Below are 14,938 nucleotides of genomic sequence, written 5' to 3'. Positions count from 1 at the left end.
ATTGAAGAATATGTCAATGCAGCATACAACCGATCACACAAATAAGAGAGAACCAGGGGAACCTCCACATACAGGGGATTCTGATGGCAAGAGAAGCACCAAACAGAAAATATTTTCCATTGGGATATATGTGACTTTCTGGCAGTGTTTCCTGACCTCCTGCGGAACCCAGAGCACTTCCTCAGAAAAGAGGTGCCAAAAAGAATCAAAACCCTATCACCCACAGTGTCATTTGAAGAGTGGATACATGAGGATTGATAAGAGATACCGTGTTCTGAGTGAGACGATCCATCTGGTGAGCTATCTTGTGGTGATTGCCCCTAGCTGAGTGAGAAAGGAGGAGGAATCAATCCTGTCTTGGCCAAAAAAAGGAGTCACCAGCATGATGTTTGGACAGTCCTGCTTGATCTTGTACAGAACTTGTGGCAACATGGGGGGGGGGGGAGCTTACAGAAACATTTCCTTCTAAACAAAGACAGGGAGAACACTTTCCAAGCTAAAAGAACTTCAGACTCTGGAACAGAATAGAGGAAGTTGTCTGTTCAGAGTGGAGGCAAGAAAATCTACCTAAGGAATACCCCACCAATAGAATATGTCCAGGACAATGTCTCTGTGAAGTATTCATTCATGAGCCTGTGCTCTTGACCTGCTCAAACAGTCTGCCACAAGATTGTGCTCTTAGGGAATGTAAACCGCCTGAAGAGTCACTCGATACTGGATAGCTGGATTCCAGATCTGAAGTGCTAGTCTACAAAGGAGATATACTTCTGCACCCCTACTTGTTGACATATCACACAACAGTGGTATTTTCTGTGAAGACTTTGAGAATGAAAAACTTGCCAAGGCAGAAGCAGAGCTCTCATCTCTTTTATACTGATTTGGTCTGACCTCTGATGAGGAGGCCAGAGACCCTGGAACTTTAGGGGGCCACAAGAAGCTCACCACCCAAGTCTGAGGCATCCTCCTGAGAGGAAGCTGGAGCCTGGAATGGAAATCCTGGATTGAGAGGTAGCTGATGAATCTACCACTGAAGCTCAAGTCTGAGACAAGAAAAAAAAGGAACAGAGAATTTCAGGAGGTTGCAATGTTGAAGTCACACTGATATGAGATATCACTGAAATTTTTTCATATGGAGCCTGGCGTGAGAGAGCATGAGAATAGTGGAGGCCATAAATTCCAGAACCTTGAGAAATTCCTTGGCCATGAGAGAGGACTGAGGAAGAAGAAACTAGAAAAAGTTTGTCAGAGACAGACCCTTGGGAGCAGGGAGAGATGCCAGCATAAGAATGGTCTGAAACCTGCACCCCAGGAAAACATGAACCTGGGAAGGCATCAGGAATGATTTCTGTATGTTTATGGTCAAAGTCAAAGTAAACTTTATTGTCATTTAGAACTACATACATGTAGCCTAAACAAAGTTTCTTGCATCAGCTCATTTTTTGAGATTACAAAGGAAAGTGAAACAACACATACAAGTAGAGGAATAAACATAACTAACAAATGCAATACTACTCCCAATACATGCCAGAAAAAGTAGAGACATTTACCATCACTCATAAATGAAAAGAATACCCTCCCCTGAGTTAAATAACTATCCTATTTAAAATAATACAAAACACACTACAGATTGGAATGCCCAAGTTATTTGTCTAATATTGCACTTGAGTGAGTTAAATAACGGACTATGGATATAATAAATAAATATTGCAGTTACCTGAAATATATGTTAGTAGGAAGCCGCGGTGGTACAGCGGTAGTGTTGCTGCCTCACAGCAAGAGGTTCTCCTGTTTGATTCTCGGCTGGAGTGCCTTGTGTGTGGAGTCTTCATGTCCTCCCCGCGGTCGAGTGGCCTCTGAAAGACATGCGTGAATGGGCGCGCCTTCGCTGAAGATTGGGCTTTGGGCTGGCACCTCGGCACCATAAAAATTGACTGCCAATCATTAGCAGACCGGAGTTCCACTGTGGCGACCCCTAACTGGGAAAAGCTAAAAAGACAAACAACAACATATATTGCACAAATAAATAAAAAAAATTGACTTACTATGTGTCTAGACCCCTGGGACTAGTGCCCAAGTTCATAAGTCTAATCATTGTAAGAAAGAAACTGTTACTGAATCTTGTAGTCCTGCAGCGGATGCTGCAATATCTCCTGTTCGATGCCAGATCCTTAAACAGTCCATGTGGAGGATACGTGTTGTCCTGTATTATTTTGGTGGCCTTTCGGATGCTTCTTGTAGAATAAAGATGTTGTATCAATGGAAGACTGGAACCTGTTACCTTCTCTGCAACCCTCACCACTCTTTGTAGCACCTTCTTTTCTGTAACTGTGCAGATTCCAAACCACTCTGTGAAGTTGCAGGTGAGGATGCTCTCTACTGCACCTCTATAGAAGGTGGAGAGAATATGAGGAGGAAGTTTAGCTTTTTTCAGCATTCTTAAAAATTGGAGGCACTGGTGTGCTTTCTTGACCAGTTGGCTGGTGTTTCCCGACCATGAGAAATCCTCTGATACATGTATACCCAGGAATTTCATACTCTCAACCCACTCCACACTCTCTCTGGTAAATCCCAAACTGTGTAAAAGACAAATGGTAAACTGGTAATACTGCAGCAAACTGCTGGGAGAAGAGACTTGAATGAGCAGGTCACTGAGATATGGAAAAATCTGTACCCCCTGAAGCCTTCTAAAAACAATGACAGGAACAAGGCATTTAGTGAATACACTTAGGTCAGTAGAAAGGCCAAAGGGCAAAGCAGAGAACTGGAAATGTAAGGAAGAAACAGAGAAAAGTAAAAGTTTCCAGTACAGAGGGTAAATGGGGATGTGAAGGTATGCAAACTTGAAATCGATAGAAACCAAAAATGCCTGGGGAAGAAGGAGATGAAACAAGGTCTGAAGAGACGACATCTAGAAAGAAGTGACTTTGAGAATGGTATTTCACAGTGGAAGATCCAGAATTGGTTTCCATGTATCCTCCTTCTGAGGAAATAAAAACATTCTGGAGTAAAACCTCTTGCTGAGCTAAGCTGGTGGAACAAGCTGAATGGTACCTTGATCAAGAAGGAATGCTGAACCTCTGAAAATGAGGAAGCTGTTCTCTAGGAGGTTGCGGAATGCATGAAAAGGGGGCAAGGGATTTCCAAATAATGAAATATCTCTGATGGATAATGCACAGCACCCAAGAGTCTGAGGTGATCCGATGCCAATTTGGAAGAGATAAAGAAAGGTGGAGAGACAACGGGACCTGGCTGGGGGAAGGAATGGCCAAAAGTCAAATAGAAACAGGCTTGCTCTAAAAAGAAGGCTTCTGGGGTGCAGAAGTCTGAGTAGACTTAGCAGGAGTAGCATGCCTATAACCCCTCTTACCTTTAAGAGGAGGGCAAGTTTGTCTATGAATAAAGGCAGACTTAGAATGATAATTTCTCTGAAATTTGGAAATAAGGGAGACAAAAATTATGTTTGAGTTCCTGCAAGTTCTTATTCTTATCTTGGAGGGAATTAAATAAGTCAGTATCAGCAGTAGCTGTCCCAAAAATATTTTTTTGTTATCCAGAGGGGAATCCAAAAGCTTGGCCTAAATCATGTAAAGCCTGAAGATGTAGCAAAGAATAACATGTGATCACTGAAAAAGAGGCATCAGCTGCATAACAGCTGCATTTTACTGTGAGATGGGCAACCTGAGTAGTAGTCCCCATCAGAATCAGGAAGATCAGACACCACCTTAGATACCTGGGAAGGGAGTGCCAAAACATACCGGATCATAAGGGTCTGGTAATTAATGATCCTAAAAGACAAGGTGGCAGCAGTATAAATTTTCTTGCTCAATGTTTCCATGGCTCTACTATCCTTATCAGAAAAAGGAGGCTTAGTAGATGGCAACAATTTATAAGTTTAGCAGAAGAAACTGAGACCACTCAAGAATCAGCAGAAGGTTGCTTATACAAAAACATGCAGTCCTCAGGCACCTTGCAGAACCGATCAGGTTTCTTGAGTGCTAGAGGCTGAGTGCCAGCAGCTACAGAGGCAGGAGAAAATGTCTCCAATAGGACAACCAAAATAGGAGAGACAGCTGATGATTTGGGAGACTTCTTCTGTAGGAGCTCATAATACCTCTTTTGAATGTCAGAGACCTGGGAAAATCCCACTTAGAATACTCTGTCATGTGAGCAACAGTATGGGGGAGTCTGGACTTGAAGAATCTTCTTCCTCCAAACTATAGTCCAGAGGGGAAGGAATTTGGGAAGAATAAGCCAGGGATTCTTTTCCAGAATCCAAGTCCAAAACCAAGGAATCCAGTTCCCTAGGCCTTTTAACAGGGGTGGAAGACTGGGGGCAGGGACAGACACCCTTTGAGAAGGCTTCAATGCCATTAAAGCATTAAACAGACCCTGAGTAAAATCCTGCCATTTACGCTGGGGATCTTTAACAACAGGGGGAATATGTTTCATTTTTTGCTTCTTTTTCTGCAGGACATCTGTCCTAAAAACCCTTGAAGGTTCAGACCCTTGGTGAGATTCAACAATGAGGTATTTCCTCCCTTACTAAAATCTGAGAAATCCCCCTCGGTCCCTTGTATATCATTAGCCGAGGTTCTCCCTCAACATCAGGTGTGGATGTTGAAAAAGTCTCTGAGGATGTGACAGAATTTGAATCTATGCTGGCCTCTGATGGGGTTGTGGCAAAGGAATCAGAGGCAAGGACCAGATGGTCTTCAGGGTTTTCACTAGCTTCTACAGAGACATCTGGGAGAGAGTGGATAGCAACCAGATCAGGCCTAATTTTTTTGTTCTTCTTCTTGGCAGATGGCTGGCCCTCAGGATAGGAGGATTCTGCCATAGCGACCCAAGCCAACAGCTTAAGCCATTGGTTCTCAAGATGTATGGACAAAAAGGATAAATGACTGCATAGAGTCCTAAGAACAAATGCTTGGGAGGTAGAGCACTGTGTATGGTCGTGGGAGGTACCCAAGCAAAAGAGATACTGGTTGCGACTCTCTTTATGAAGAATCTGCCTCTCACACTAACATTTTTCCCTTCCTGAAAGACATGAGCACAAATACCAGACAAAACAGAAAAAAGGAGGGAAAAAACCCAATGGGGCACAGCAGAAGGTCATTCAGACCGATGTTTGATAATGGCATTCAGACTGGCAGCAAAGAAGTTCTGAGCATTTGTGTCCATATGTCACCTTTATGCCATACACCTTGTGCGGGGAACATACATTTGATGTATGGCAACTATAAGACCTAAAGGTTTTGGTGTACTGGCCAGACACGGGGCTATCCTTGGCAGGAGATCCCTTATGTAAAGAATACTGCAACAGTGATATAGAAGGACATCTGGGAGACATGGTTTTAGATTAATAAACCTATAGGCATTTGGGTTATATCCTGCCCAGGATATAATGGCTGGTGAGTCTTCAAAGTCTCTGGCTCCCTCCACACATGTGCCCCGGCTACTGTCTCTCGAGATATCTTTAATTTTCAAGGATATCACTAGAAGGAGAATGACTGAAGGATGGCACATCAGCCCTGGAAACAAGCCTCTTATCCCGGCCACCTTGGGATGAACCATCCACAGAAACTCACATACCCAAAGAAGACTGTTTGTCCCATGCCCAGTATGAAGACTGGCAGGGCCGCAAACTACCTACCTCCTGGTTCATGGTGATGGACGGGACTACACCAGAAAATCCTGGGAAACCAGTGAATGATCTGAATAACAAGCTGTGGTCACTGCAGAGTCACCCACCAATGACTGAAGAGTAGGCTGAACCTGCGGTGCAGGCAGGAGCTCTTTTATGTGTTTTCTTTTTCTCTTTAGGTACAAAGGGAGGAGGTACTGCAGGATCAGTATTGGTATCCATGTTCCTCCCATGGGAGAAGCCTGTCTGTCAGCAAGGATTCCTGGAACAAGTTGGTAAGAAGGTAACTCACATGTTCACAAGCAGTATATGCATTTACTTCCCTACACAGTCCCCCTAATATTACAAAATTAAATGCACAAGCAGTATACGTCAGTCCTCCACAATTAAGATTTTCATTTTCACAGTTAAGTGTCACTGACTTGGGTAAAAATAAACAAAAGTTGTCACAAACTGTACACAAGCAAAATATACTTACAGTCCATTTAAACACATAATTCCTTTATTTTACTCACAAAGAGTACATAGCCAGCACATTTTTCCCCATACAAAGTGCCACAGACCTAGTTATTATACCCAGCTATGAAAAGTAACTCACCTGAGAAGACATGCCCAGTAAAATGATAACACAGAAAAATTCTTGTTATTCTCAAAGGGATCCAGTCCCAACTTCTGCCAATATAAATAAATAAAAAATATATAATGCATACATATACATACATAATTTCTGTGTGGAAGGGTTTTTCCCGAAGGGACCTTTCTGCCAGAAATGGAAGATCGGAGCAGACTGTAGATCCGGTAAACCCAGAAATGCTCTCTCAAGGGCAGCACAAAAGTTCTGAAGAAATTGGCACCGAGGCTGCTGTTTTCTCCCTCTGGATCTTGAGAGACAGCAGCCAGGACACATGTATGGAGGGGACCCAGCAAATTTTGAAGAGTTGACAGCCATATCCTGAGCAGGATATAACCTAAACAGTTATAGGCTACTGCAGAACTGAAAATAACAAACATCTATACTTTTCTTTGTTTTCTTACCCAGGAAGTACTTTTCTTGTTTTTTACTTAAATTCTCTACCTTTCCACAAGCTTGCAAGCTTTTCTTGCTAAATTAATGAGGCTGAAGCACAGTATATTCTGTATGGGGTTTGCAAAAGTCCTGTAAATATGATCAGCATAAACTACATCTCATGAAGACATTTACTATAAATTAAACAAGTGTATATAGAGTAATTTAAAAAGAACATAGCACAACTGCTCAGAAGGGCACCATACAGTCTGTTTATAAAATACCCACATTTCAAATAATCAAGAGCATTCTGCATCTGATGCATATACAACAGTCTATGATAATAATATTAAAGACAATATAGTCAATGTAATAAATTTAAAATTCTCCCCAATTAGGGAGCATAGTGTACAAGAGCTGTCAAAGCAAGCCTCAAACTCTGTCTAATCTATCATGTTATGTTCATTTAATACATAAAATAACCACCAGCACTCTATCGTTACCCTTTCTCAGATGACAGATGATGTTTATTCTAATGTAATATATGTATAATTTATAAATGCATGTCAAATAAACAATGTTCACCTTTCCTAAGACAGCTATGCCAGCCATGCCAATGAACACTACATTTTTAACATATTATCTATAAAAGAAAAGGTGTTGTTTTAGAATTTTTATATTCATGTCCTTAAATATACCACTCAAGACACAGACTATTTATTTTATCAATAAACTATTTCTCCCTTCCCTGTTCTATACTCTTCTCACAACAAAAGTACTAGTCATGAGACTGTACAGAGTTCGGATAGGGTTTAACATCAGAGAATGGAAACAAAGTGTGGGCAAAAAAGAAGGTATCTCACTGAAGTCCTATAGAAAGGGGTGAATAGGTTGCAATTCAAAGAATACAGCCTATTTGGTAAAAAGGGCTTTTTCAGCAGAAGCAACTGTACTTTTTGCTTATATGATATATTTTATATCCTGACAGAACAGAAAATAATACAAGTGCCATGCTCCACACATAATTTTATACTATTTTCAGCAGCAATCAATAATAAATTACTTCTGATATTTATTTACATATAGCAGCTGCATTAAACATATATCCCAAGTACAATGAAACAACATGCACAATGTTTTTATTTATCCAGCTGCTATTCAAAAGCAGCAGTGTAAAAGAGCTTTACACTGTTTACAGCTGTCTTAACTTATAAAGAAAACAGGTATACATAGCTTTCCTTTCACAATTTAATTTTCTAGTGTGCCATAAAGAAAACAAAATAGTCTTTCCCTATAAAATATTTATACTTTTCCATAGTTAACATACTATGTATGCAAACCGTAAAATGGAAAAAGAAGCAGTATATGTGCATATACTATCCAACAGATGCTAGTAAACTCAGTGATCAGCCCACAAATCCAATTATGTATCTGGACATATGAGAATGTATACACCATGGCCCATAGCAACTGGTATCAGTTTAAGCAGAAGTGTTATTTTCACGGTTTACTTAAAATAACCAATTTTAATCCAGATTATACAGCTTCTACCTTTTAGTGATACATGCCGTATGGAATAATACATTCACTGCTTTTTTTTACTCTTCTTGCAACTAGAAAGTAAACTGTGTATTACACTTCTGCTACTCACTCTGACATACTAGTACTCACTCTACTTCACATATATCTATCTATAAATGGATTAAAGCATAAAAGGCTGCAAAAAAAGTAAAACTTAAATGTTTCTTATCCTGGAAGCTCACCCTTCTGAAGTCCTGGTCATTCTGAAACATGAGGTGACAACTCAGTCATTTCTCCCAGGTGGATAATGACTCCCTGTGAAGGCAACATCTTTATTAGCCTCAAAAATAATCTAATCATATAAAATCATGCTGAAACATGAAATAAAAGTGTCCCCGAGGCAGGCACAAGTTTAGTTTTAATTTAAATGGCATAAAATATTAGTAATGTCTTTTACAATATATTTAAGGGGAAATTAACATAACATGACAATTTGCATATTTAAATGTGCAAGTGACTCTCAAATGTATTTCTGTACTTTAACAATGAAAGTGCACTATACTATTAACAGATTAAGTGATCCTTGAAATTAACCATTCACTTGAACTGAAAATGACGACAATGGCTTACATTTTGATCAAAACAGTGAAAACTTCATAGGGATAACTGCAACTACAGGTTCAGACAATAGGCAAGATGAGGTTGGAATTTGCTGGAGAAAACTGGCAAAGGAGCCAAGGTATTAGGAGCAAATAAAGAGAGAGAGAGAGAGAGGTGATGGAAAGGGAAGAAACCAGGAAGACACTTGGACTGCAAGCTAAAACACTGCCTTCCCTATCAGGGATTGATATCCGAGTGTAGGCAAAGATAAAGGGATAAAGGAATCCTAAGTGAAAGACCTGCTGGTAGAGCTTTTAGTTGAGTCTAGGACAGAAGCTGCTGTTAAAAACTGGATAATTAGTAGGGCATATAAAATAATACACAATAACTATAGGAATCAATCAAAGGAGGTTAGAAAAGACTGGGAAGAGGAATTGGATAAGGAATTCACAAGGAAACAATGGGAGAACATGTGTGCTACTCCCAATATGCAACAAAGTCTAGAATAGTTAGGATTTTTACTTGGAAGTGTTTGCATAGGTATTTTCATACCCCAAACAGACTCTAAAGAATTTTCCCTCAAGTAGATAGTAAATGTTAGAGGTGTGATGAAGAAGGAAAAGGTAAGTGGAAACACATGGTTTGGTAGTGTAATGAGTTGGCAAACTTTAAAAATTCCCTACAGAGTACTCTGTCAGGAGTATTGGGTGAGCAAATGAGAGTAACTAAGAAAATTATTTTTTTTAATCTGGAATATAGACTCTGAATTGCCTAGGCATAGTAAGGCCTTGTTAAGTTTAATTCTGGTGGAGCCCAAAATACAATTACAAGAAAATGGAAATCAAAGTCTAAACTAACTGTATTTTAAGTGGTGAATATTGCAACTGATATAAAAGAATGGGAAGTGGGAAAAGGATATGAGCAAATTGCATAGAAAAAAATGGAAATAATATATGCAGAACAATGTTTCAGAGGAGGAGTAAGGTTTAAGGGATAACTGCAAAACAGAATACACGTGATGCATAATGTTTGTAACTGAACATGTTAACAATTTTTTAATATATAAATATGAGTTTGCATGTCCTCCCTGTATTTGTGTGGGTTTCCTCTGGGTGCTGAGGTTTGCCCCCACATTCCAAAGACATGCAGTAGGTGGGGTGGGCAAATTAAATTGTCTATAGGTGTGAGTGTACATGTGAGTGTGTGGCATGGAATTACAGCAGCGGCAGGGCTAGCCACCCGGTGGTGATTCCTTGGCTCTAGATGAGTGTGTTAAAGTGACACCCTGACCCCAAGCGAAAAATGGGAAAATGGGCTGTGGATGAAAGGATGTTTATTTCTGCCTATGTCTTAAGTGATGATTCAATAAAGGCCTTAAAAACAGTGAGAACTTTAAACTTACCAAACTAATATTACAGAAAACAATATTTAAATATTTTTTTCAAGATTCGTCTCTCATTCTCCTTAATAGAAAATAATATATACAGCCAAATTGTGTGCTTTACACAAGTATTTTCATTATATATTTTACTACAGTTTATCTCTTGAACATTACTGCCCTGTATTTTCTTTGTTACCATATTTTCCAGCTGCCTTACTCAACATTTCTTTATTGAAGAGTAGTACCAGTCCACATCTTCACATGAAAATAATTCCTCATGTGCGACAAATATTCTTGTCTCATCAGACAGAAATAGTTTTACTCTAGTTGGAAAAAGATGATATTCATTAATATAATTTTTATTAAGAACTTTCACCAGGGCTACCATGAATTTTGTTGCTGTAGTACCCAAGTCATTATCAAATCTGGTATTATTACCCACCATGACAGGAAGATGTGACCATGTGGTTCTTAGTATAACTTCCTTGCCTAAATAAGAAATAGAATTTCAAAGTATGGATCTTGGAGACAGTTCTGGTTTTGTATATGGTTTCACGAGAGACCCATGATCTCTCTCTATTCTGAAAAAGAGTCCTTCCTGCAAGCTTAGTATTTTTGGAAGCCAGGTGATTAAAAAGTTCACCATATTGCTACCCTCTATTTTTGCTGGCAATCCATGTATTATAAGAGTGTTCCCCATTTTCTTGTGCTCTGAATCTTTCATTTTGTCTAATAACCAACTATTTAGTTTTAAAAGGAATTTAGCATGCAAATCCTCCTAGTTTATTCCACTGCCATTATCAGAAACAAAAGTCTCTAAATCTTCTATCTGAACTCTTTGTTGTTAAATTATGGTTCTAAGGAGTTGTTTGTTACACTTTTCTTGAATGAGACCCCTTCTACATTCATAGATAATTCCTATTTGGAAGTCATCATCTGTGATAAATCCTCTTTAAAGCCATGTCACTTTGAGATTATCTAGAAGTGATCATGTCCATGATTTGATCAAGACTTGGAAGTTGTAACAGAGATGATAAATTAAGCCCAGAGCCAAGATGTCAGAAAGAGAATATTCTTAAAATGATGTAGCTCCTTTTTAAGGCAAGTTATAAAGAATTTTTCTGTCAATTGTCAGATTCTCCAGTTACCTGTGTAACATCTACCAGGGACTGTACTATTCAGCAGCCATCTATGGCCAACCACCAAAACACTAGCTTTTCTAATGTGGTAATAGATATAGCACTGATAAACTAGCAAATTCTAAAAAGTGATCAGAAACTACAGTCAGTTTTTCCATATACAGTTTCACATTTTATATGCTACAGTACGAAACTTGCAGAGATTGGCAGAAATAGGATGGACAGTGACAACAGAAGTACATGAAAAAATAGTGTACAAATGCTTTGGATGTAATGTTTGTAAAGATGCTTTGTAAACATGTTCTACAATCACGTGTATCTTACATAAATGGAATCACATATATATTTTGAATTATTTCTATACAATGCATAGCAAGAATATTTATGCATTTGGTTGTAACTACATTTCAGAGATGAGGAGCATTGTTAAAAATGACTGTAATGCTTCTATGTACATTATGTAGCATACAGAATATTCACAATAATTATTCCAAAAATCACATAGTACAATATTTTAATATTGTTCATGCAAGGGAATGCCACCAATATGAATTTTTTTAGTACTGTACAAACAGCATTTGATAGTGATGGGTATACTGACACGTGAAGCTTTGCAATTCATACACTTCATGACTTAATCTGGAGACTGAATTGTCTTATTTCATGAAAGTAGGTCCACCGAATGACAATTTAAAGCAGTGGGCAGTATATTCAATGTATAATGTTCCTGCTGTTCCTGGTATTCTCCCTCTTATTATGCAAATGTACTTTTCAAATAAAGCTTAAGTTCTGCTTACCTGTATCAGTAGATATTCAAATTCCTTACTGCCTCAGTGGAATTCTGGATTGTCTGCCAAGGCAACCCAGTACTGGCCAGCTTCCAAAATCTCAGACTCTGCTCCTTCTCTATTCTAATGACAGTTGACTGGCTGAGCATATCCTGACAGGAATGCCTTCAGCTGTTACAGGAAGTGAGTACTCAGGCTTTTTTGCTGTCACAAACAAAGACAGGAAAGTACCAGAAAGCAGAATCATAAAGCAAGAGGTAAATTTGCAGCCAATCAGTATACCATATAAAAACAAACCCAACAACAACCAAATCATACAAGTTGAAACCCACCTCAACTATGCACAGTCTGAGGATGGCAGGTGGGTGCTGTCACTGGGACAGTGAGGAATTCAAACATCAATTGTTGCAGGTAAGTATGTATGTTCATCATTTCCACTGTCTCAGTGGCATTTTGGGTAGGTTCACAAAGCTTACTCTACCTGGGAGGTGGAAGGATATGGATCCAGAAGCCCCTGAAGTATGGTCTTAGCAAAGCCAGTGCTGGGCCTTGAAAAGGATCCAGTTCGTAGTACTTTGTGAAAGTATGAACACAGGGCCAGGTTGCTACCTCAAGAATGCTTTTAGAATCCACCTCTTTCCAATATGCCACATAAGAGGATAATGCCCTAGATAAGTCAGCCTTAAGTTTGCCTGTAAATCATTTACCTTGTGCGACTAATATAACACACTATTAGAAGACAACCATCATACAATAGTTTGCTTAGAGACAGGTTGACTTTTCTTAGCCCCCATGTAGGAGATAAACAGCTGTTAAGTATTCAGAATGTGCTTTGTTCCATCAAGGTAGTAACTGAGCTGCTTGTTCACTTCCAAGATATACAGAATCTGTTTTCCCTTGTTTTTATTGGAAGAAGACAGACACTGGGAAATTGATGGCTTGATTCAAGTTAAATTCAGAAACAACTTTAGGCATGAATGATTGATTAGTGGCTAACACAACCATGTGAAAAATCAGTTAATTGTGTCCCACCAGACAGCTTGCAGCTCAGTCTCGCCTTGTAGATGTCAGAGCAACAAGTTAAGTAATGAACCATAAAACAACCTGACAAGCAGATTAAAAAAGAGATAAGGTCAATTTTTCAAGAATAAAGATGAGATCTCAGGGAAAAGGAATTTGCTTTCAAGGGGACCTAACATGCAATGCTCCTTTCATAAACTAACCACAAAAATAGAGAAAAAAGGGGGCTCCATGGACAGACAAGCTGAGATGGCCATAAGATGCATTTTGATAGAAGTGTATGACAAACCACCTCTAAGTAGCTTACACAAATATTTCAAAACCAGAGAAGTCAAAACTCTTTGGGGACCTCTGTTACTGGTTAGGCACCATCTAGAAAACCTTTTCCATATGTAAACATAAGATATTCTAGTTGCAGGTTTTCTTGCCTCCTTAAATAACTGCTGCACATCCTCATGGAACAAATGCCTGAAATGTATCAAAATGGAATCATCCAGGTTGTCAGTTGCAATTGTGCTAAATTGAGATGCACCATTAAACTCTGATGCTTTGTGAGCAGATCCCATCTGTAAGGAAACCTGAGGTAATTGGCTTTGGCTAATTCCATTAAAAGGAAGAAACACCTTCACCTGGGCAAAAAGGGAGTCACCACAATGATCTATGGTAATTTCTCCTGAATCTTTAAAAGTACCTTGGAAAACATTGGGAAGGGTGAAAAGGCATACATGAACATTACCAAGAATGGGAATGACAGAGAATCTGTCTTCCAGGCATGGTTGCAAGGATGTCTTGAACAGAATTTTTTCAGTTCACAACCAGAAAATGACGGAATAGCCTGTCTTCCAAAGCACAAATAAAGTTTATTAAAATAACAAACATGTAAATTACAATGCACAGGAAAATTTTAAGCCTCTAGCACCTCAGCTGTCAAGCCTTTACAGAGTGTACCTTTCTTTTCCCATACCTCCCTTAAATACATGTGACCATAAAATCATTATTCACTTAAGCAATTAAAAAAATTAGAAGTAATTACAAAATACATTTCCAGTTGCACTACTTATCAAGTCCCCAAAGGATAAAGTATTACATTTTAAAATAAAAATTGATTCCTTTTTCCATAATTTTCTCTTTATATCACTTGTATTCATGCCATCACGCCGTATTTGTTCCAAAATAGCAGCTTGTAACCCCTGTGGGTTACTATTGTGGAATTTTGAGAAATGGAGGGTATAGGACTTTCCATCCTTTCTTTTTTGATGTCCCTAATATGCTCTTTCAGCCTAGTTGTAAAACTTCTCTTACTTTCCCCTATATCATTTTTTTTACATGGACATCTTAGTTCGTATATCACTATTTCACTTTCACATCCACAAACACTTTTTATCTGAAACCTCTTGCCACTGATTTCTGTGAAACTATTAAATATATATTTACAACATGTATTTTATAGTAATAGACGTAGTGACTTTATATAGGTACGGGTATGAGGTATGGGAAAAGAAAGATACACTCTGTAAAGGCTTGACAGCCGAGGCGCTAGAGTCTTGAAATTATCTTGTGCATTGTGATTTACTTGCTTGTTATTTTAATAAATTTTATTTGTGCTTTGGAAGACGGGCCTTTCCGTCATTTTGTGGTTGTGATCTGCAGTACTTTGGCTATGAGTGGTGGTTAAAAAATATTTCTGCATGGCAGCAATTCCTTTACATCATTGACTAAAATCTTTAGAGAAACATCTCAGGATTCTACTGAAAGGACCATAGAAAGCTTTTTGGTCCAAACAGGAGAAGGCATGATACCAGCAGCCCAGAAGAATGGTTCGTAGTATAATCAGGGTCA

Source organism: Protopterus annectens, chromosome 13.part0 (genome assembly GCF_019279795.1).
Source record: "Protopterus annectens isolate FY-2018-M chromosome 13.part0, PAN1.0, whole genome shotgun sequence".
In the NCBI taxonomy this organism is placed as follows: Eukaryota; Metazoa; Chordata; order Ceratodontiformes; family Protopteridae; genus Protopterus; species Protopterus annectens.
The sequence above is the reverse complement of the archived record's forward strand: the minus strand, read 5'-3'. Positions refer to the sequence as shown.